Below are 18054 nucleotides of genomic sequence, written 5' to 3' on the forward strand. Positions count from 1 at the left end.
CAGCTTTGCACTTGAGCTGAAAAAGCAGCCAACTAAGCAGTGTCCAGCTCACTTTAGATCTTAACTAAGCAAAACTTCGGGACACTAAACAGAAACCCCCCAAATCCTTTGGAAATGGCATACACTTTTGTCGCTCAACCCATAAACTATTACAAAATTAAACTTAATTGTATTAATAATGAAGCTCTTGATAAATTATTAATTTAAAAATACTGGCATACCACGTGTAACTGAGATTATACACATAAGCTTACCTCTTAAAATAGCTAAAGAGAAGTTAAGAGATGGAAGGAACTGCAACATCTAGCTAGTATTTATTTAATAAACCTTCACTCTCCATCACCCACCAGCTCCCAACCCAATCAAAGAAACGGGGTGCTTTTTCTGCCTACGGTGACTATTACTAGGATCAGCTACATAATTTATAGGGCCAATTGCAAAATAAAAATGCAAAGCCCCTTGTTCAAAAATTATTCAGAATTTCGACAAGCGGCCGCAGAACATTAAACCAAATACAGGCTGCATGTCAATGAAGCCAGCTCTATCAGAAAATATACCTGACTAGTAACCCAGTAAGAAGAGTAAGGTGTTTTGCTACTAAATGAGTAGGAAATTTTGAAATTTGAGTATCTGGGAAGGAGGTGGGATTGTAAAGCCTTAGGATCTCCTCTCCCAATGTTCCTAAGGTTTTCAGTCTGTTGGACAAAAAGTACTTCTGCGAGGCCTGTCATGTGGTCCACGGAGCTGCAGCAGCCATCTGGGAGTCTGTCACAAGTGCAGACGGTCGGGCCCCACCCCGGCCGGACCTACTGAATCAGAATCTGTAGTTTAACAAGGTCCCCAGGGAATTCGTATGGGAACAGTACACACAAAGAAGAGTCACTGTCGAAGCAGCCATGGAAAACCTCTGCCGCCTGCCTCATTTGGCTCTCAGGAAGTCCGTCAGCGCTCCTTCTCACCTGAAACGCTCCGGAGCCTGGACGCGGCAAGTCGCTGTCGAAAAGCGCTCAGCCGAGGCCTCCAGCCCATCCTCACCCTCAGGCTCTTGGCTGCCGTTCCATCGCGCCGCGCCCGCAGCCACCTGCTCTGAGTGCAGTCTGACGCGGCAGCGCCCAGCCGTCCGGGGCCCGGGGCGCGTCCGCGCTCCTCGGGCTCCGCCGCACCCACTGAGCGGCGCGGCAAACTGAGTCCCCGCCAGTCGGCTCTCGAAGACCGCGTGCAAACACGGCTCGTGGCTCCTTTTCGCGGAGGGGGGTGGGGGAGAGCTGGAGTCCGTTTTAAGCTTCAGGACACACACACCCCTCTCCCTCACAGAACGCGTCGCCGGAGCCCCTTCCTCGCGGCGCGCGCTCTCTCACTGTCGGGGTGCCGGCCCCCGGAGCTCGGCCCTCGGCCTCCGCCTTTCAGGGCGGCCCCGGGCCCCAGCTCCGCCGAGCCTCGTCGCGCGGAGGGAGCGTTCGTCCCGCCGTCCCGTCGCACTCTACGTCCCGGCGCTACGCCCCAGCCGCCCGCGCACGTCGCCAGTTCCCCGGCCGGGTCGCAGGAACCCGCGGGGACAGACCCATCCCGGCGCGGCGCGCTTACCTGCCGGTCCTCGCCGACGGCCTCGCCGCTGGCGCTCTCCAGCCCTCCTTTTTCCCCTTCCCTCGGGCCGCGTCCCTCCTACTCCCGCCCGCCGGCTGGGTACCGCCCCCGCCGCTGCGGACGGCTCGCCCGCCCGCTCTTCAGCTGCCTAACGCGGCGTGGCGCGTCCGGCGTTCGGCGGCGACGAGGCTAGGCGCGGAGGTGGGGAGCGGGCGGGGCGCGGAGGAAGAAGGGTGTGAGTGAACCGCCCGGCGGCCGAAGCCCGGCGTGGAGCTCAGATGGGGGCGGGGCGGGGCGGCCCACCGGCCCACCCCACCCTGCGGAGGCCCCCGCGACGCTTCCGGACTTCCTGGACCGCTTGCTCCTCCGACGCCCCGCATCCGGTTCGGCGTGCTCCTCGGGGACCCCAGACTCCACGCCCAGCCGCTCACCTTTAGGGGTCGCCCTGGTACTCCAATGCTTGTCCCACCACTTTCAGCACCGTGCAGTGTGATGGGTGGGAAACCCAAGGTCGCCCCTCTGCCACAATATTTCTGATGCAGGGGTCAGACCTCTTGGAGGGGGACTTGGAGAAGTCGGTAAAAGAAAAGGTCCTGAGAATGAATTCAGTCCCATGGTTACCTGATACACCAGATACCTAGGAACTGGGATCCCCAGCGCAATGGCTGCTGGGGGAGGATGGGGTGGAATATTAAGTGAGTTGTCCCTGGTCCTCCCTACCTTTTCTGTCAGCATCTCCTACCTCTGCACAGTCTAGAATAAAAAAGTAGATCTGGACAGGATTTACACACCACCTAACCAGTGTTGCTGCTGCTGCTACTGCTAAGTCGCTTCAGTCGTGCCCGACTCTGGGTGACCCCATAGACGGCAGCCCACCAGGCTCCCCCGTCCCTGGGATTCTCCAGGCAAGAACACTGGAGTGGGTTTCCATTTCCTTCTCCAGTTACTGGATGATAAAATAGGCCTAGAGGGACTTAGTTCGGTCCTACAATAAGATTGGTTGTAGAGAGGAGGCACTGAACGCCCTCTGGCCCCTTTTACACCCTCCCCCACACTACCCTCTCCAGCCTTCCTCTTTGCAGTCAACTAACTCCAATATTTGCAAGATATTTTACCACTTTAAATACACGCATTCTCTTCTGCTAAAACCTACAGGAGAATATTCCATTTTTCTTTACCACCAAAATTCAGAATTGCATTCAGAGCTTTGGAGAGGATGTTTTAAAAGTGCAGATCTGCAGAGCACACTCGTGCCTAACTGTCATATTAAACACAACACCCATGAGATATATACACCACATTGCAGGAGGGATTGATTTTGTTTTGCAAACACCAATTTATTAACACTAATAACATTCTAGCTGGATAAATGAATGGAAAGTGTTTTCAGAGAGACTTTTGACTGGTTGGATTAAGGGGGAGTGGGTGACAGGAAGCTCATCCAGGTAACATAACAAGTTGGAAGCAGAATTATGATTAGGAAGAAAATAGTATTCTTAATAAACAGATTGAATGCTATTCTAAAGGGTTAAATTGTTCACATTTGCATTAACACTTAACATATGTTAGAGAATATAGACTTCATATTGTGTAGAACCACCAGAAATCTCATACACTGCTATTTGGCAGAATCAATTAAAAATGAGCACACAACTACCCAATGTCCCAATTCCTCCTCTAGGTATATACTCAACAGAAGCTAGTGCATATGTCTACCAGAGGATAGGAACAAGAATGTCCATAGCCATGTATTTGTAATAGCCTCAGACTGGAAACTACCCAAATGCCCATCAGCAGTAGAATAGATTGAAAATATTGCAGTGGTATCCTCTCAAAATGGAATACCAGACAGAGAATGCATAAGCCACTGCTACACTGAGCGTAGCCAGACCTCGGAAACAATACTGAGCAAAGGAAACCAGACACAAAAGCATACATACTATGGGGTTCCGTTTATACAAAGTATACAACAAGCAAAGACAATATATGAGGTTAGAAGTCAGGATGGTGGTCACTGGGGAGTTGATGACTGGAAGGAGTTACAAGGATGATACAGAGGATTTATGGGGTACAGGCAATGTTTCTTGATCTGGGTGCCACTTACATGGATCTGTTAAGTTTGTGAAAATTCTTTGTGCTGTTCACCTATGATATGTATACTTTTCCCTATGTATGTTTTACTTCAATAAAAAGTTAAAATATGTAGAGCTCATAGTAAAAGTTGCTTGAAATTCTAAAGAGCAATACCAAAATCAGTATGCTGCTGCTGCTGCTAAGTCGCTTCAGTCGTGTCTGACTCTGTGCGACCCCACAGAGGGCAGCCCACCAGGCTCCCCTGTCCCTGGGATTCTTCAGGCAAGAACATTGGAGTGGGTTGCCATTTCCTTCCCCAATGCATGAAAGTGAAAAGTGAAAGTGAAGTCGCTCAGTGGTGTCCAACTCTTTGAGACCCCATGGACTGCAGCCTACCAGGCTCCTCCGTCCATGGGATTTTCCAGGCAAGAGTACTAGAGTGGGTTGTAATTGCCTTCTCCAAAATAAGTATGCTTTTCCTTTAAACAACCTAGCTCTTGAAAAAAACAGTCATTTTGAGGAAAATATATCTAAAATACACAAATGAGATACTGCTTAGTCTAAAATTTAAAATTCCTATTTTGATGCACTTCCAGGCAAACTTTCATTCTCCTTGACAAACACTGTCAGATCAACTTAACTCTGCCATCAAGACCAACAGAAGAGGAAAGAGGCTGGGGTTGAAGAGGGGTCCCAGCCCTCAGCCATGAGGCTCTCTGCCTTTTCCGGGAGAGAGGGCCCTGGTCACATGCTTCCCATGCTAGCACTGTCTGGTAACATGAAGACAGGCTGTGGGAGCCCCAGATTTGTGGTTAAATCTTCATCTACAACCCATGGGCTGATGTCCCAGCAACTGGAGAGTGGGCAGTTTTGGCTCCTGCCCCACAGGGTCTTTGAACTAGTGATAGAGCTTTTTTGTTTTTGTTTTTTAAAGCATTTTTTAAAAGAATTTTCTTTTGTGATGTGGACCATTTTTAAAGTCTTTCTTGAATTTGTTACTATATTGTTTCTGTTTTGTGTTTGTTGACTGAAAAAATATATGCAACCTAAAAGTTGAGAGTTACGCTTTATTCAGCGGAAATTTTTAGGACTTAAGCCCAGGAGGCAGCATCTCAAGTAACCCTGAGAGAACTGCTCCAAGGAGATGAGGTGAAGGGCCAGGTTATATAGAAGTTTGGCAACCGAAGGCCAGATAACCTGAACATCAAAAGTTTTTTGTGAATTAAAGAAAACCAGATATTCCAAGTCAAGGAATTTAGTGCTTTTCTGTGTATGGGAAGATGCAAGAGTCTGGGCTCAATGACATCATTCCTTTGATATGCACCTCAGCTATCTGGGGCCAGTTTCCTGTTTTGTTTTTTCTTCACATCCTGAGTTTCCTCAGGGCTCATTTTAGGGAGCGACAGCAGTTTGATGGCTGCTAGATGGCAGATATTCTTTTCCTTCCTGAGTTCCCTCAGGGCTCACCAGCTCACCTTCCATGGTGGCTGCAATTGCTGATGACTATAACATCCTTTGTTCACCGATGTGGCAGGAAACATTCCATTTCTCTTTTGGTTTTTGGCCTCAAGGCATGTGGGATCCTAGCTCCCTACCAGAGATAGAACCCACACCCTCTGTATTGGAAGGTGAAGTCTCAACCACTGGACTGCCAGGGAATTCCCCAGTGATACAGCTTGATTCCCAGACCTCAGTTGCTCAGGAAACATGGCAGCGACCTTGTGGGGAAGGCATAAGTCCTCGTCTTGTTGCTCCCTCCCACTGGTGGGCCCAGAGTAGGCAGCAAAGGGAGGTGGCAGAGGAGGGCAGCTCGCCCGTGCTCAGGGCCCAGCTCTTTCCTCAGAACTTGAAATGCAACTTTACCTGTGGCCAAATAGTTTAAAGATACACCACACGGTGGCCTCAAACAGATTCATTATTTCCCAGGGGAAATGAGCACAACGAGAACATGGGTGCAAGTCACAACAGTGGGAAGAGGAACTAGGCTGATGAACATACTTACTCAGTTTTTACATACTTTATACTTTGTTACTAAACCCTCATGCCAACCCACTGTGGGTTGCACCTGAGGAAACTGAGGCACACAGAGATTAAGTAGCTTCTCTTGAGATGCCCAGCTACGATGTGGTAGAGCCAGGAATGGAGTCAGGCAGTGTTATTCTCCAGTTCCTGTAATCTTAATGTCTGAATATGAAAGGTGGACTGTTGAGATGGCAAATGCATCAGATAGACAATCAGGAAATGTTTATCTGACAATCAGGAAATGAAGGGTTTGGGGCCAGCCAGTTTTGCCACAAACTAACTGGGGCAGTCACTTAGACTGCAGTTTCCCCATTTATAAAATATACATAGGGGGTGACAAGATCAATCTAAGCTCTAGTGGTAGTGCTAAGAGTTGGCATGGGGTGTTTTAGGCCTCCACAATCTACATCAACATTCCAACACTCCAAATAAAAGGCATCTAACAAAAAGAGTGTACTACATAAATGAAAAAGTCCCTTAGTCAACATGGTTCCCGCTTCCCACAAAATTGTAATCAGCTTACCAAGTTCTGAATTTCCCTAGAAATTCTGGAGCTACCACTGCTCAGAAGTCCCTTCTGGTTTAAGTCATTCATTCCTACAACAAACATTTGTTTTATTTTTAATGCCTACAGTATCGGTGAGGATAGCCTAGGTGATGCTGCAGTGTGTGATTAAGTTAAAGTTGCTCAGTCATGTCCAGCTCTGCGACCTCGTGGACTATAGAGTCCATGGAATTCTCCAGGCCAGAATACTGGAGTGGGTAGCAGTTCCCTTCTCTAGGGGACCTTCCCAACCCAGCGATCAAACCCAGGTCTCCTGCATTGCAGGCAGATTCTTTACCAGCTGAGGGATGCTGCACTCTCAAAGTCTCTATGGCCCAGGTGGCTCTAGTGGTAAAGAACCTGCTTGCCAATGCAGAAGATATAAGATACCCAGGTTCAATCCCTGGGTCCAGAAGATCCCCTGGAGGGGGCATGGCAACCCACTCCAGTATTCTTGCCTAGAGAATCCCATGGATGGAGGAGCCTGGTGGGCTGCGGTCCATAGCATCTCAAAGAGCTGGACACGACTGAGGTGACTTAGCAGACAGCACGCACAATGGAACAAAGGTTTATGTCTTATACTACATTGTCATTATAGGTTGGAACAAGGAGCTCTACTTCCTGCAGTCACTCAGGGATCCAGGCTGACTGAGTAACCACCTTCTCAAACAAGGCAAGTTGCTGAGTTAGAAGGAAAAGAAAGTTCTAGACCACAAGCATTTCAATGCTCCAGCCCAGAAGTGATCTGCAGCACTTCTCCTCCCAACTCACCAACTGGCACCATTCCCATAGTGGTGCCCAGGCAGAGAGAGCTGGGAAATGCAGCCCTACAAGGACCTAGGAAGTGGGGAGGTAGGTCATCATACTTCATGCACTGATGACTATCCCACCTACTATGTGCTGGACTCTGGGCAGATGAAGATGAGCAAGAGGTGATCCCAGCCCTCCAGGCACTCACCTTCAGACCAGAGAAGTCTCTGGTGATGTGATCTCATCATTTGTGGTGCAGGCTTTGGTGGATTTAGGTGAGAAACCAGTCACTGCTGATGTGAGTGAGGTCACTGTGTGATTCAGGAAAATTTTTTTCTCCAGAACATGGCTCTAGTTGTAATGGTGATGAGCCTGTTGCACAATGCAAGAGACAAGGAAATCACACACTCTCATGGGAGGCAAAAAAAAAAACCCTCTCTCTTATTTAAATACTGAAGGAAGACAGTTGGACATGGTGTCATTCTGTTCATTGAAAGTTACAAATGGCAGTTGAATGAAAAATGAAACCAGACTTTGACCTCCACCAAGATGTGGATGGTGAACCCAGCCCTTTCAGAGAATGTGCTCCAATTTGGGAGGGACTGAGCATGGGCCCGTGCCAACACAGAAAACCAACCAGAGAATCCAGAGAAAACTAAATGCATCCCAGTAGATCTGCCCACTGGCATTAGCTTGTGCAACTCACCACCACCTTTCCCAAAGGGAGCAATCCCAGGACCTTGGGGTTGGGGCAGAGATGGGGAGTCGTGAGGAAGACAAGCCCATTAAGTTCTTCAGTAGGACACAGGGGACAACACTCTGAGCCAGGCCACACCCAGCTCAGTCCTAACTGAAGGTTTCTGAACAGCAATGGCCCTTCTTATTTCTTAGAGGAACCCATGAATTCCTGGACATGCAGTTTTAAACTGAATCTCTCAGTTTACCTGTCTCTGAAACCACAGAGCGTATTTCAGGGGAAAACTCTGAACAGATATAGCCCTAGGGCACCCTTGTTTGTCTTATACGTTCATTGTCTCCCTTGGGGAAGATCGTTTGAGAGTAAACAAATACCCTGCTTCTCCTCAAACGTTCTTCCATTCATTTTAGCAGCGGATCACACTGGCAACAATGATAACTGTGGTGTTCTAACTGTGTTTTTCATTTCTCTCATTCATTCCGTCTACATTAATTCATTGGAACTCTTCTATAGGTAAGAGTTGTATCTTCTCTCCCATTTCTTTATTCAATTACTTATTTATATCACTATGAGCTCACAGGTAATTATTAGTCTTTGCTTTATAATTCAAAGCTATCATTATTTACTTTGTTATCAAAGTGTCTTGGCTTCAGTTATTGAGAGCTCTTTCAGGTTGGTTCCTGTGTCCCATTCTTTTTCGAGAACTCTTTTACTTTCTGGAAACACAATATATTCCAGGCTCACCTTGTGTATTACTTCACTTTTTTCATTTCACCTAAGATGTCTTAAGTTCCCCTCTCTTTTAAAAAAGATTATTTGTGTATTTTTTTGTCAGTTCACCACTTGGGAACCCACTGCATGAAGTCATGTTCCATTTTATTTGTCCTAAGTTGCTTTTCCTGAGTTGTAAGTCATTCTAGCTGGGTCTAGTGTTTGAGAACTTGGTGGAAAAAAATGCCTGTTAACTAAATACATCCTTCATCATCCTAGAATATTTTTGGTATGCCCACTGGCCCCATACTTCCTTGGTCTCATAACTTCTTTGTAGTTATGACATTTTTGGCTATAAGTACAAGAAACCACAAATCCAACGGGCTTAAATCATAAGAAAATGTGTTATTTCTGGGAATAGGCACAGTGCGAGGGTTCTGGCTCCTTTTCACTATTATCATTTCAGTTCTGTCCTCAGCCTAGTTTCCCTTATGGTTGTATGCTGGCAATCACCTGCAAAGAAGGCAACCTCGCTTGTGTATCCAAAGGAATAAGGGAAGGAGCAGGGTCCTGGAAGTAAGGTTAGGGAAGGAAAAAAACTTCCTTCAACTATGGCTTCAAAAGCCTTCTCTTCAGTCTGATTTGGGCCAACTTCAGTCACATGACTGGACAAGTTCAGCTGCCAGGAGAATGCCAGACACTGATTGGCTTAAGCCTGGATTCAGGACCCAGTAACTATTAAGGAAAATGTGATTAACATGACTAGTGAGGACAGGTAGTTCTCAGACATAAGCCTGCATCACAATCAGCAGACAGGCTTATTAAAATACAAACTGCAAGGTTCCCAACCCCTGAGTTTCTGATTCAGTAGTCTTGGGGAGGCAGAGGGCAGGGGTCTTGAGAATTTCCTTTTCTGACTGTACATTTCTAACAAGCTCCCAAATGATGCTGATATTGTTAGCCTGAGAACTACACTTAAGAGCACCACTGGATAGACTCATCAGATTGACTCTGCAGCTGGGGATAGATCAGTGTACCCTGAGTCATATGAGCTGCTTGGGGGAAGGATGAATGCCTGAAAAAGACTAGAAGAGAAGAATGGGTTGAAGGTAGACAATCAGCTGGTGTCTGCCAAACCAATGCTCCTCAAACTTTAATGTGCCTCACTTACAGATCTTCTTAAAATGCAGATTCTGTTTTAGTAGGTATGGAGTGAGACCTGAGAGGCTACTCTTGGTTCTTAAACCCCACTCTGAACGCACAGGCACTACACCCTCTTTTCCCTGGTTCAGGCCTTCACTCCCTCATAGCTACATACTGCAGTAGTGTTCTGACAGATGCCCGTGTACTTCTGTTGTGAGTGGTCCCACTGGCTCCTCAGACTAGCCCACAGCACTCCTTCCAACTTATGTTACTTGCTTGTTTTGTTTACTATCTATCTCCCCACATCCCATAAGGGCAAAGTTGTTTTTATTGTTGTTTTTACTATTTTTATTACTGCTATGTCCCCAGTGCCTAGCTAGACCTGTCCCTGCGACCTAGTTGATAGTTAATAAGTATTTGATGAGTGAATGAATGTGTGAATCATATATTCATATAAGAGAAGGGGATGCTTTTGTTTTTCTATCAGGTAACTTCCTGGAGGGCATTGGCCTTACCTGAGTAGATACACTAAAGGAAAAGTGTACATGGCCTCTTAAAAGCTTATACTCTGTAAAACCAGTAGTGCTGGAAACTTCCCTTGATCCTTTGCTCTGCTCCCTCCTATCTGTACACTTAAGAGGAGGAGAAGGACAAACTAATGAAAGCTTCATAAATGTTGGTGCCAGGGCTTTTCTTCTCTTCGGTTTGCCTCTGGATGGACCACGTCCCCAGGGCAGGCTGGGCAAATCATCGGAAAGCAGGCTCCTAAATAGAGTTTCCAGGGACACTCTGGAACACTGTTGCTCTCTCCTTCCACCTGAAAAAAAAAGTTCAAAAAACGCAAGCTATTCTCCAAGTCACCAGGTTAGGTGCCCAGTTTCCCTCCGGGGAACTTTTGCCCTGGCAAGAACAACAATAAAATCCCTTTCTCCCAAGTAGAGAGGTGGGACTGTTAGGAATAACTGAAATCCCCTGCTTTTGGTTTCATCCTCTTTATTCCTTCACTCCACCAAACGAAATGTGATAGTAGCGTAATTTCTGTAGCTTTTCTAAGAAATTCCTCTTTGCTGGCACATAAAAAGGACTCTCCTGGATTCCTGCCACTGGCTATGGAGCTTTAACACATTGTTGTTGGCTCAGCTGGGGAGCCAAGATGAATAAAATATTCTCTAAACTCCTGTGGAAACACACAGCAAGTGTTTCCAACCATACTGTATTATTTGACCCAAAATATTTTTTCCCCTTCTATTTGCCAATCCATGTGTTACTTCCCTCAAAACTCCAAGCGGCCCTCCTTTCTCAAAGCCCACAGCCCCCAAATTAGTGAGAGGATCTAAAGCACCTTCTAACTAGTTTTGTGAACTTCAGCAAGTCACCAAACTTTCTGGGTTTCTAGTTCCACATACATGGAAAGGGCTATATTAAAACAGTTTCTCAAACTTGAGTGTGGATTGACATCATCCAGAGCGCTTGTTAAAACTGATGGCTGGGCCCTTTCTCCAGACTTACTGATTCAGCAAGTTTAGGATAGGATTCCAGGGTTGGTGACTCTCACAAGTTTCCAGGTGAGGCCAAGGCTGCTGGTATAGGAATCACACTTGAAAGCCCCTGTAACTAGAAGAATTCAGAGGTTCCTTTTGCTTGTTCATTCAATAAGTCTGTAAGTCTGAGTCGGAGCTCTTGCGGGTGCAAGTGACAGAAACTTGACTCAAACTGGGTTAAGTAAGGAAGGGAATCTATCAGTGCACACCGGGAAGGACAGACGTGGAATGGATTCTGGATACAGGAATTCAAGCTTTATCATCAGATCTCTGTCTCAGCAATTGGTCCCAATCCACTCCCTTTTCACAGGGCTTCTTCATGCTGAGTTGCATGAGACAGGATTGTAGACAATCTAGCTTCTGTTAGCCCAGACAGCAATCCCGGAGAAGAAATATAACTGCTGCCTCCTGGTTCTGTGTACAATAATCTCAGGGACAGACTCTCACTGGCCCAGCTTGGACCATCACATGCTGAGGGGAATAGAGTATTACGATTGGTTAAGCCTAAGTCACGTGCCTTCCCTTGAAGTGAAGGGCTAGAGCATTACAATGGGCAGGACCCTTCTCAGATTGTAACATCTTTATCCTGTTCACTGCTATATTTTCAGGATCTAGTGTCTGGTACATAGCAGGTGCTTAACAAATATTTGTTGAATGAGTGGATAAATCATTTCGTGAATAGTGTAAACTTTTTTTTTTTTGGAGGGTCTATAACTTTATTGGAGAATCAGTAGTTCTCATCCACATTAATTGTCTGTAGATTTTTGAAAGTGGCAACAGGTACATAGGTAACCAATGTGTAGAGCTTGTTTGGTGAATCTTCATCTTCTTTAGGTTTTCTGGACAACCGCACACGGATATGGTATGGGACATTCCTTATTCTTTTGACCCAGATGGCTTTACTGAGCCTGGTGTCAATGCGTATACCTGGGGTTCCCATCACCTTGATGACAAATTTCTGGATTTCTTTGAGTGCCTAAGGGGCACGCTTCTTGAACTCACTCTATAGATGTGCTTGTGAACGTTGATAGTGTATTCTCTGTTTACCACCTTGTCGATGGCAGATCGGCCCTTCTTCTTGCTGCCCTTCTTTGTGGGAGCCATTCTGCCGGGCCTGGGTTGGAAAGAGTGTAATCTTTCCTTAGTGAACCTAGAAATCTTCAAAATTGGTGATCTTATGCACACTGAGGATAGGTGTGAAATTTCTTGAGATATTCACATAATTTTACCCAACCAAAGTACAGTTTGTTGTTTTTTTCTTTGTTAAAGTTTCTTCCAGTAGACACTAGAGGAATTATGCTAAGACCCAGCATTTCCACTAACCCTTACATTCTTTTGGCTTTTTGAGGCTTATTCTGATCCTGCTTTGTCTCTGGAAACACAGTCAAGTACACTTTTTCCTCAAAATAAAGTAAATTACTTTAATTTAGATTATCTTTAGTGTCTTAGAGTGAGTACCCTGTAGGCTTTTGTTAGTTGAAAGTTTAATAAAGTTTAAATTAAGGTGTTTTTTTTTTCAACAAAGATAAACATCTCCCCCTCCCAACCCCAGCCTGTATTACAGTGGCTTCCTTTCAGGATATTGACTGAATCGGGGGGTCTTGGTTTCTTTGCTATAAACACTGACTGCTTTGGAGGCAGGGAGGCTCAATTTCCTTATTTCTAAAAGGGGGTTGATTCAGATCAAAACTACTCAGACTTGACTGCCCATTACAATCACCAAGGAGATTGAAATAAATACTGACGCTTAGCACCATCCTTAGAGAATCTGATTTAAATGGTGGAGCCACGTGTATTTTTAAAGCTCTTTAGGGGACTTCCCTGGCAGTCCAGTGGTTAAGACTCTGCTGGCCCAATGTAAGGGGTGCAGGTTCTATCCCCGCTTAGAGAACTAGGACCCCACATGCGATGGGGCCAAATTTTTAAACAATATTTTATTTTATTAAAAATTTTTATTTTAATATTTTATTATTTTAATAAAGCCTGGGAAGCCTGGCATGCTGCAGTCCACGGGATCACAAAGAGTTGGACATGATGAGTGACTGAGTGAGCGAGCAAATGTACAGCCAGAGCTGAGAACTACTGGCTAGATGATTCTAATTTTAAAATGTAGAGTTAGAGCCAGAATGCCAACCTCACTATTTGGGCAAATCACTTAATCTCCCTAGGACTCAGTTTTTCTATTTGCAAAATGGAGACATTAATAGTACACTGAGTTATGAGAATTCAATGACAGGATCCAACTAACATTTGCTAACCAAAGTTTAGTTCACAGACCTAAACAGTGGTTTCTGCATTACTTGGGTGCTTAGAAATGCTAAATCTCAGGTTTCCCACCCCCAGACCAACTGAAATAAAATCTGCATTTTAAAGATCCCCAAATGATTCTACATGATTCTTATGGGCTTCTCAGGTGCCCCAGTGGTAAAGAATCTGCCTTTAAGCAAGAGAGGAAGGTTCAATCCCAGGGTCGGGAAGATTCCTTGAAGTAGGAAATGGCAACCTGTTGAAGGAGGAAGCCAATTCTGACTCCATCCTGGAAACTGTTTCTTTGACTTGCTTTTGTTATTATAATCATACTCAGTGGCTTGCCTGGACCCTGTCCCTCTACTTGACTATAAACTAAAATGCCTTCATTCTGCTCATGTAGAGATAATTTGTCCCTGCCCACCTGTGAATAGAAGAGATTAACACACCCCTTCTGAAGGCTGGCCATTCCCTTGGAGATGTTTTGCAATACTGAAGACCCTTCACTTCACTTCCCCACTGCATCTCCCTCTCTATTCTACCATTTGACTTTAGTTCCTCATTGCTTCTTTCTCTCTGATCTATAAAAGAACCTGGTATCCAGACCCCAGTAAGATGGTAATTTTGTGGTGCTAGCCTGCCACCTTCTTGCTCAGTTGGCTCCCCGATTAAAGTCTCTTCCTTGCCTCAAGACCTTGTCTCTCAGATTGATTGGCCTATTGTGTGGTAAGCAGAGCGAGCTTGGACTCAGTTACAAACCTACTCCAGTATTCTTGCTTAGGAAATCTCATGCACAGGGGAGCCTGGCAGGCTACATGGGGTCTCAAAGAGCCAGAAATGACTGAGCGACTGAGCACCAAATGATTCTTATTCATGTTACAATTTGAGAAGCACTGGCGTTGAGGATTTAGTAGACTATCAGGCACACAGTAAAGGTTCAGCATTAGTCGTTACTAATATTTATACTGATAATTCTCAAGATAAATTATTCTATTTCCATCCCTGCCTCTCAAATTTTTTCTGGACCCTCTCATTAATATTTTCGTCTTTGTATCATTTTTTAACCAAAATAAACATTTATTCCCAAAGTTACTCATTATTAATGATGTAAAATACAAATGTTTTAGTTATAAGTGGAGAAAACCCAATAATGAAGTTTGGGATTATTTTTTTGTAAATTAAATTGAAAATATTTCTCCATTGCCTATCTTCAGTGCCCTTGACAGCCATACAGTTCTTTCTCAGTTTAGAAAAGTAAAAATGTCACAAAATTAGGACTGGTCTTTAAAACTATCATGTTTGGTATATTCTATTTTAAAGCAGAGTTTATTGAGAGAACAAAAAAATTATTAGTTTAGTTTTTTAAAATTTTGTTTCAAATGCTGTACCTAAACTTTGAGGTGATTTTATGCAAGTGAAGTTAAACAACCAAAGAACCCAATGACATTGTGATTTTTTAAAAAATTCCATGTTTTCTGGACTTACATTTCACCATATTACCAAACAAATTCATAAATCAACACAATCCTAAACCCCAAGCTCATTGAATATAGCATTGGCCACCTGAGACTTCACCAAATCAGTCTCATTTTATAAGACTATTTTCTGATTCTTTTAACATTTATTTTTACTTACTGGTTTTTGCCTAGAAGATTGTTAAATATTTTTGTGACCATGAATTTTCTGACACAGACCCATTTCTTCCATATTCTTCAGGCTCAATCAAGAGAAAACTCAGACACAGATACAAAGACCTTGATGTTCTGTGGGAGGAAAAGAAAACCTATGCTTTCCTTCCTGACATAAGCCTTCTGTTCTATTTCAGAACACTGAAAGACCTTGGTTGAAGCATAAAGATCTAAGAATGCTGCTACTTGCAATCTTGGTTCAACATACGACAGTTGATATTGGCTGTTAATACCCACGTCTATGAGGGTGGGAGCCTTGATTGACACCTATATGAAAAAGGAAACAAAGACCACCAGCTACAACCTTAATCACTCCATTTCCCTCCCTTACAAAGGCAGATTTTTTTTGGTATCTGCTTATGAAAGTTAAGGATATTTCTTGTCTTTATGTTAGGGGAAGCACACTGATTGAAACTGCCCACCCTGGCCAGGTACCATAGTAACCATTTGCATGAGTTGTTTTATGACAGGAGATCCTGATAAGGAATATGGAACTAATAAGCCACCACCAACCGGAAGAGTTCGGGAAAGATCTAAAGGAGACACTGCGTGTCCGTCCACTTCCCAGAATCCCTCTCGCTAGCATCCATCTTGGCTGAGCGATGCATGCGCCACCAGGAAAGACTCTGAATTAGAATGATTGGTCTAAGACCACCCGGAAACTAACCCCATCACCATAAAACCCAACATTGCGAGCCATGTGGCAGAGCAGTTCTCCTGGGTTTCCTTACCCTACTGCTCTCCACCTGGGTGCCCTTTCCCAATAAAATCTCTTGCTTTGTCAGCACATGTGTCTCCTCAGACAATTCATTTCCGAGTGTAAGACAAGAGCCCAGTTTCGGGCCCTGGAAGGGGTTCGCCTTCCTGCAACATTTAGAGAACAGAATTGTTAAGCCTGATCCTCTCATTTTCTTGCTACTTCAAGTGTGGTCCTGTGACCAGTAGTGGCACCAATCACCTGGGGGCTAGAAATGCAGAATCTCAGGCCACACTCCAGGCCTACTTCATCAGAATTTGTGGTGCTTTTTGTTTTTATTTTATATCTTTTTTTTTTTTTCATAAAACAAGCAATTTTGGGACTTCCCTGGCTGTCCAGTGGTTAAGACTCCACACTTCCACTGCAGGGGGCACGAGTTTCATCCCTGCTTGGGGAACTAAGATCCCACAAGCTGGGTGGAGCTGCCATAAAGTATCATGCCATTCCTTTCCAAAACAGAACTGGTATTTTCTTTTTTCTTTTTTTTAATGTGGACCATTTTTAAAGTCTTTATTGAATTTGTTACAATACTGTTTCTGTTTTATTTTTTATTTATTTATTTATTTTTGTCCACGAGACATATGGGATCTTAGCTCCCAGACCAGGGCTCAAACCAGCATCCCCGGCATTGGAAGGTGAAATCTTGACCAGTGGGCCACCTGGGAAGTCCAAGAAATGATAGTTTCACAAGATCCCCAAGTGATTTGTATGGACATAAAAATTTAAGAAATACTGTTTTAGACACTTTTATACAATATCTTCTTACTCCATATTTTAAAAAATTGATTTAGGAGAGTATTGACAACTTATCCTGAATATTTTTCCCCTCAAAAGAAATTAAAAAAAAAAAAACCCAAATATTAATGTCTTCCATTTTCCCTCATTTGGAGGGAATACTTTTCCCTACATTATCCCCCTTGATTTTCTCATTTTTAGTCATACATTTTATTCATCATTCCAGAAAGTGATTCTGTGAAAAAAGAGGGTGTAAGACTGTTCCTCAGAGCCCCCAGGGACCAAGGATAAAAACCATCAGTCACACCCCTTATGAGGCAACTAACTCCTTATTGTCAACGTGAAGTTCTTTTGTATCCTCAAGGATGGCTTTCACAAACAGAAAATACTATTCAGAGGTATTTGATCAAATACTAATTTGATTCTTGGAAATAAAATTTGATTTAAATTAAATTAAAACAAAACCCAAGATCTTTGTTTAGCTTTTAAGTTCAACTTACAAATCTTATTGTTTCTTTGTAAGTGTAATTGCATTTTATCTGTAATTTTGCAGGGACTTTGCCAATTAATTAAGTTCTTTTAAATAATTTTAAGCCAAGTTTATGCATTTAATATATTTTATCTTCTGTTTAAAAATATCAGTCGTTTCTTAACAAAGAACCTCAAGATTGTCACTGATTCTAATAAATCTAATAAATTGATCTTCTAATAAGTTCTTTCAAATGTCCTACTATGGTTTGCAAACTTGGTAAACTAGTCGTCACTAGTCTAAATCAGTTAGTCATGTTTACATTTTAAGTTAGAAACATAAGGCCAATTTGTTAGACAATTAAATACTCAAAATTATCTTAAACATTGCAAGTAAATATACACAAAGAATTCCCACATATAAGACAAAACTATTTATAGTGTAGGTCTGATTTAGTCCTCTAGCTCTACACTTAACTGTAAAACTTCATAGGGTGAAAACAGAGGTTCTCAAAGGGCTTCCCTGGTGGCATAATTGGTAAAGAATCCACCAGCCAACGTGTGAGATGCAAGGGTTCCATCCCCCGTCAGGAAGATCCCCTGGAGGAGGGCATGGCAACCGACTCCAGTATTTTTGCCTGGAGAATTCCATAGACAGAGGACCCCGATGTCCTATAGTCAAAGAGTTTGGCGCAACTGAGCACACACAACAACCTCAACAAAACATTCTCAAGAGAGGGTAATTTTGCCTCACAGGGCACATTTGCCAATGTCCAGGGACATTTTTGTTGTCATAATCTGAGTGGGGGAGAAGTTCTGCTGGCATCTAGTGGATAGAGATCAGGGATGTTGCTACACACCCTACAATGCAAAGGACAGTTCCCCACAACAGAGAATTATCCAGTCCAAAATACCAATGGTGCCAAGGTGGAGAAACCCTGGGTTAAAGGTACCATTTAAGGAGACAATGGTGTCATTGCAAGCAATTTGGGGGTCACACACCAAGTGAAATTTGGAGTTATCTTCTCAGCTGCCTGAGATTTGAGTCTGGAGCTACACACATTCATAATGATCTTTATTACAACCAAACTGCT

General features: G+C 44.0%; 1 protein-coding gene and 1 pseudogene across 8 annotated transcripts in view; both read right to left on the bottom strand.

Annotated features, from left to right (window-relative positions):
* Positions 1-2011, bottom strand: part of ADGRG2 (adhesion G protein-coupled receptor G2) — a 134721-nt gene extending 132710 nt beyond the window's left edge. For 4 of the 8 annotated variants that reach the window (XM_070289853.1, XM_070289854.1, XM_070289856.1 and 1 more), the window contains exon 1: positions 1585-1903. The gene's annotated coding sequence lies outside the window, so the exon portion shown is untranslated. Of the gene's footprint in view, positions 1-1584 lie in introns of all 8 variants that reach the window. The other 4 variants (XM_070289852.1, XM_070289850.1, XM_070289857.1 and 1 more) reach the window with 4 other exon arrangements.
* Positions 2012-11792: 9781 nt separating this feature from the next.
* LOC138930483 (large ribosomal subunit protein eL31-like) lies at positions 11793-12169 on the bottom strand (annotated as a pseudogene).
* Positions 12170-18054: the final 5885 nt, after the last annotated feature.

The sequence above is a fragment of the Ovis canadensis genome, chromosome X (genome assembly GCF_042477335.2).
Source record: "Ovis canadensis isolate MfBH-ARS-UI-01 breed Bighorn chromosome X, ARS-UI_OviCan_v2, whole genome shotgun sequence".
Taxonomy (NCBI): Eukaryota; Metazoa; Chordata; class Mammalia; order Artiodactyla; family Bovidae; genus Ovis; species Ovis canadensis.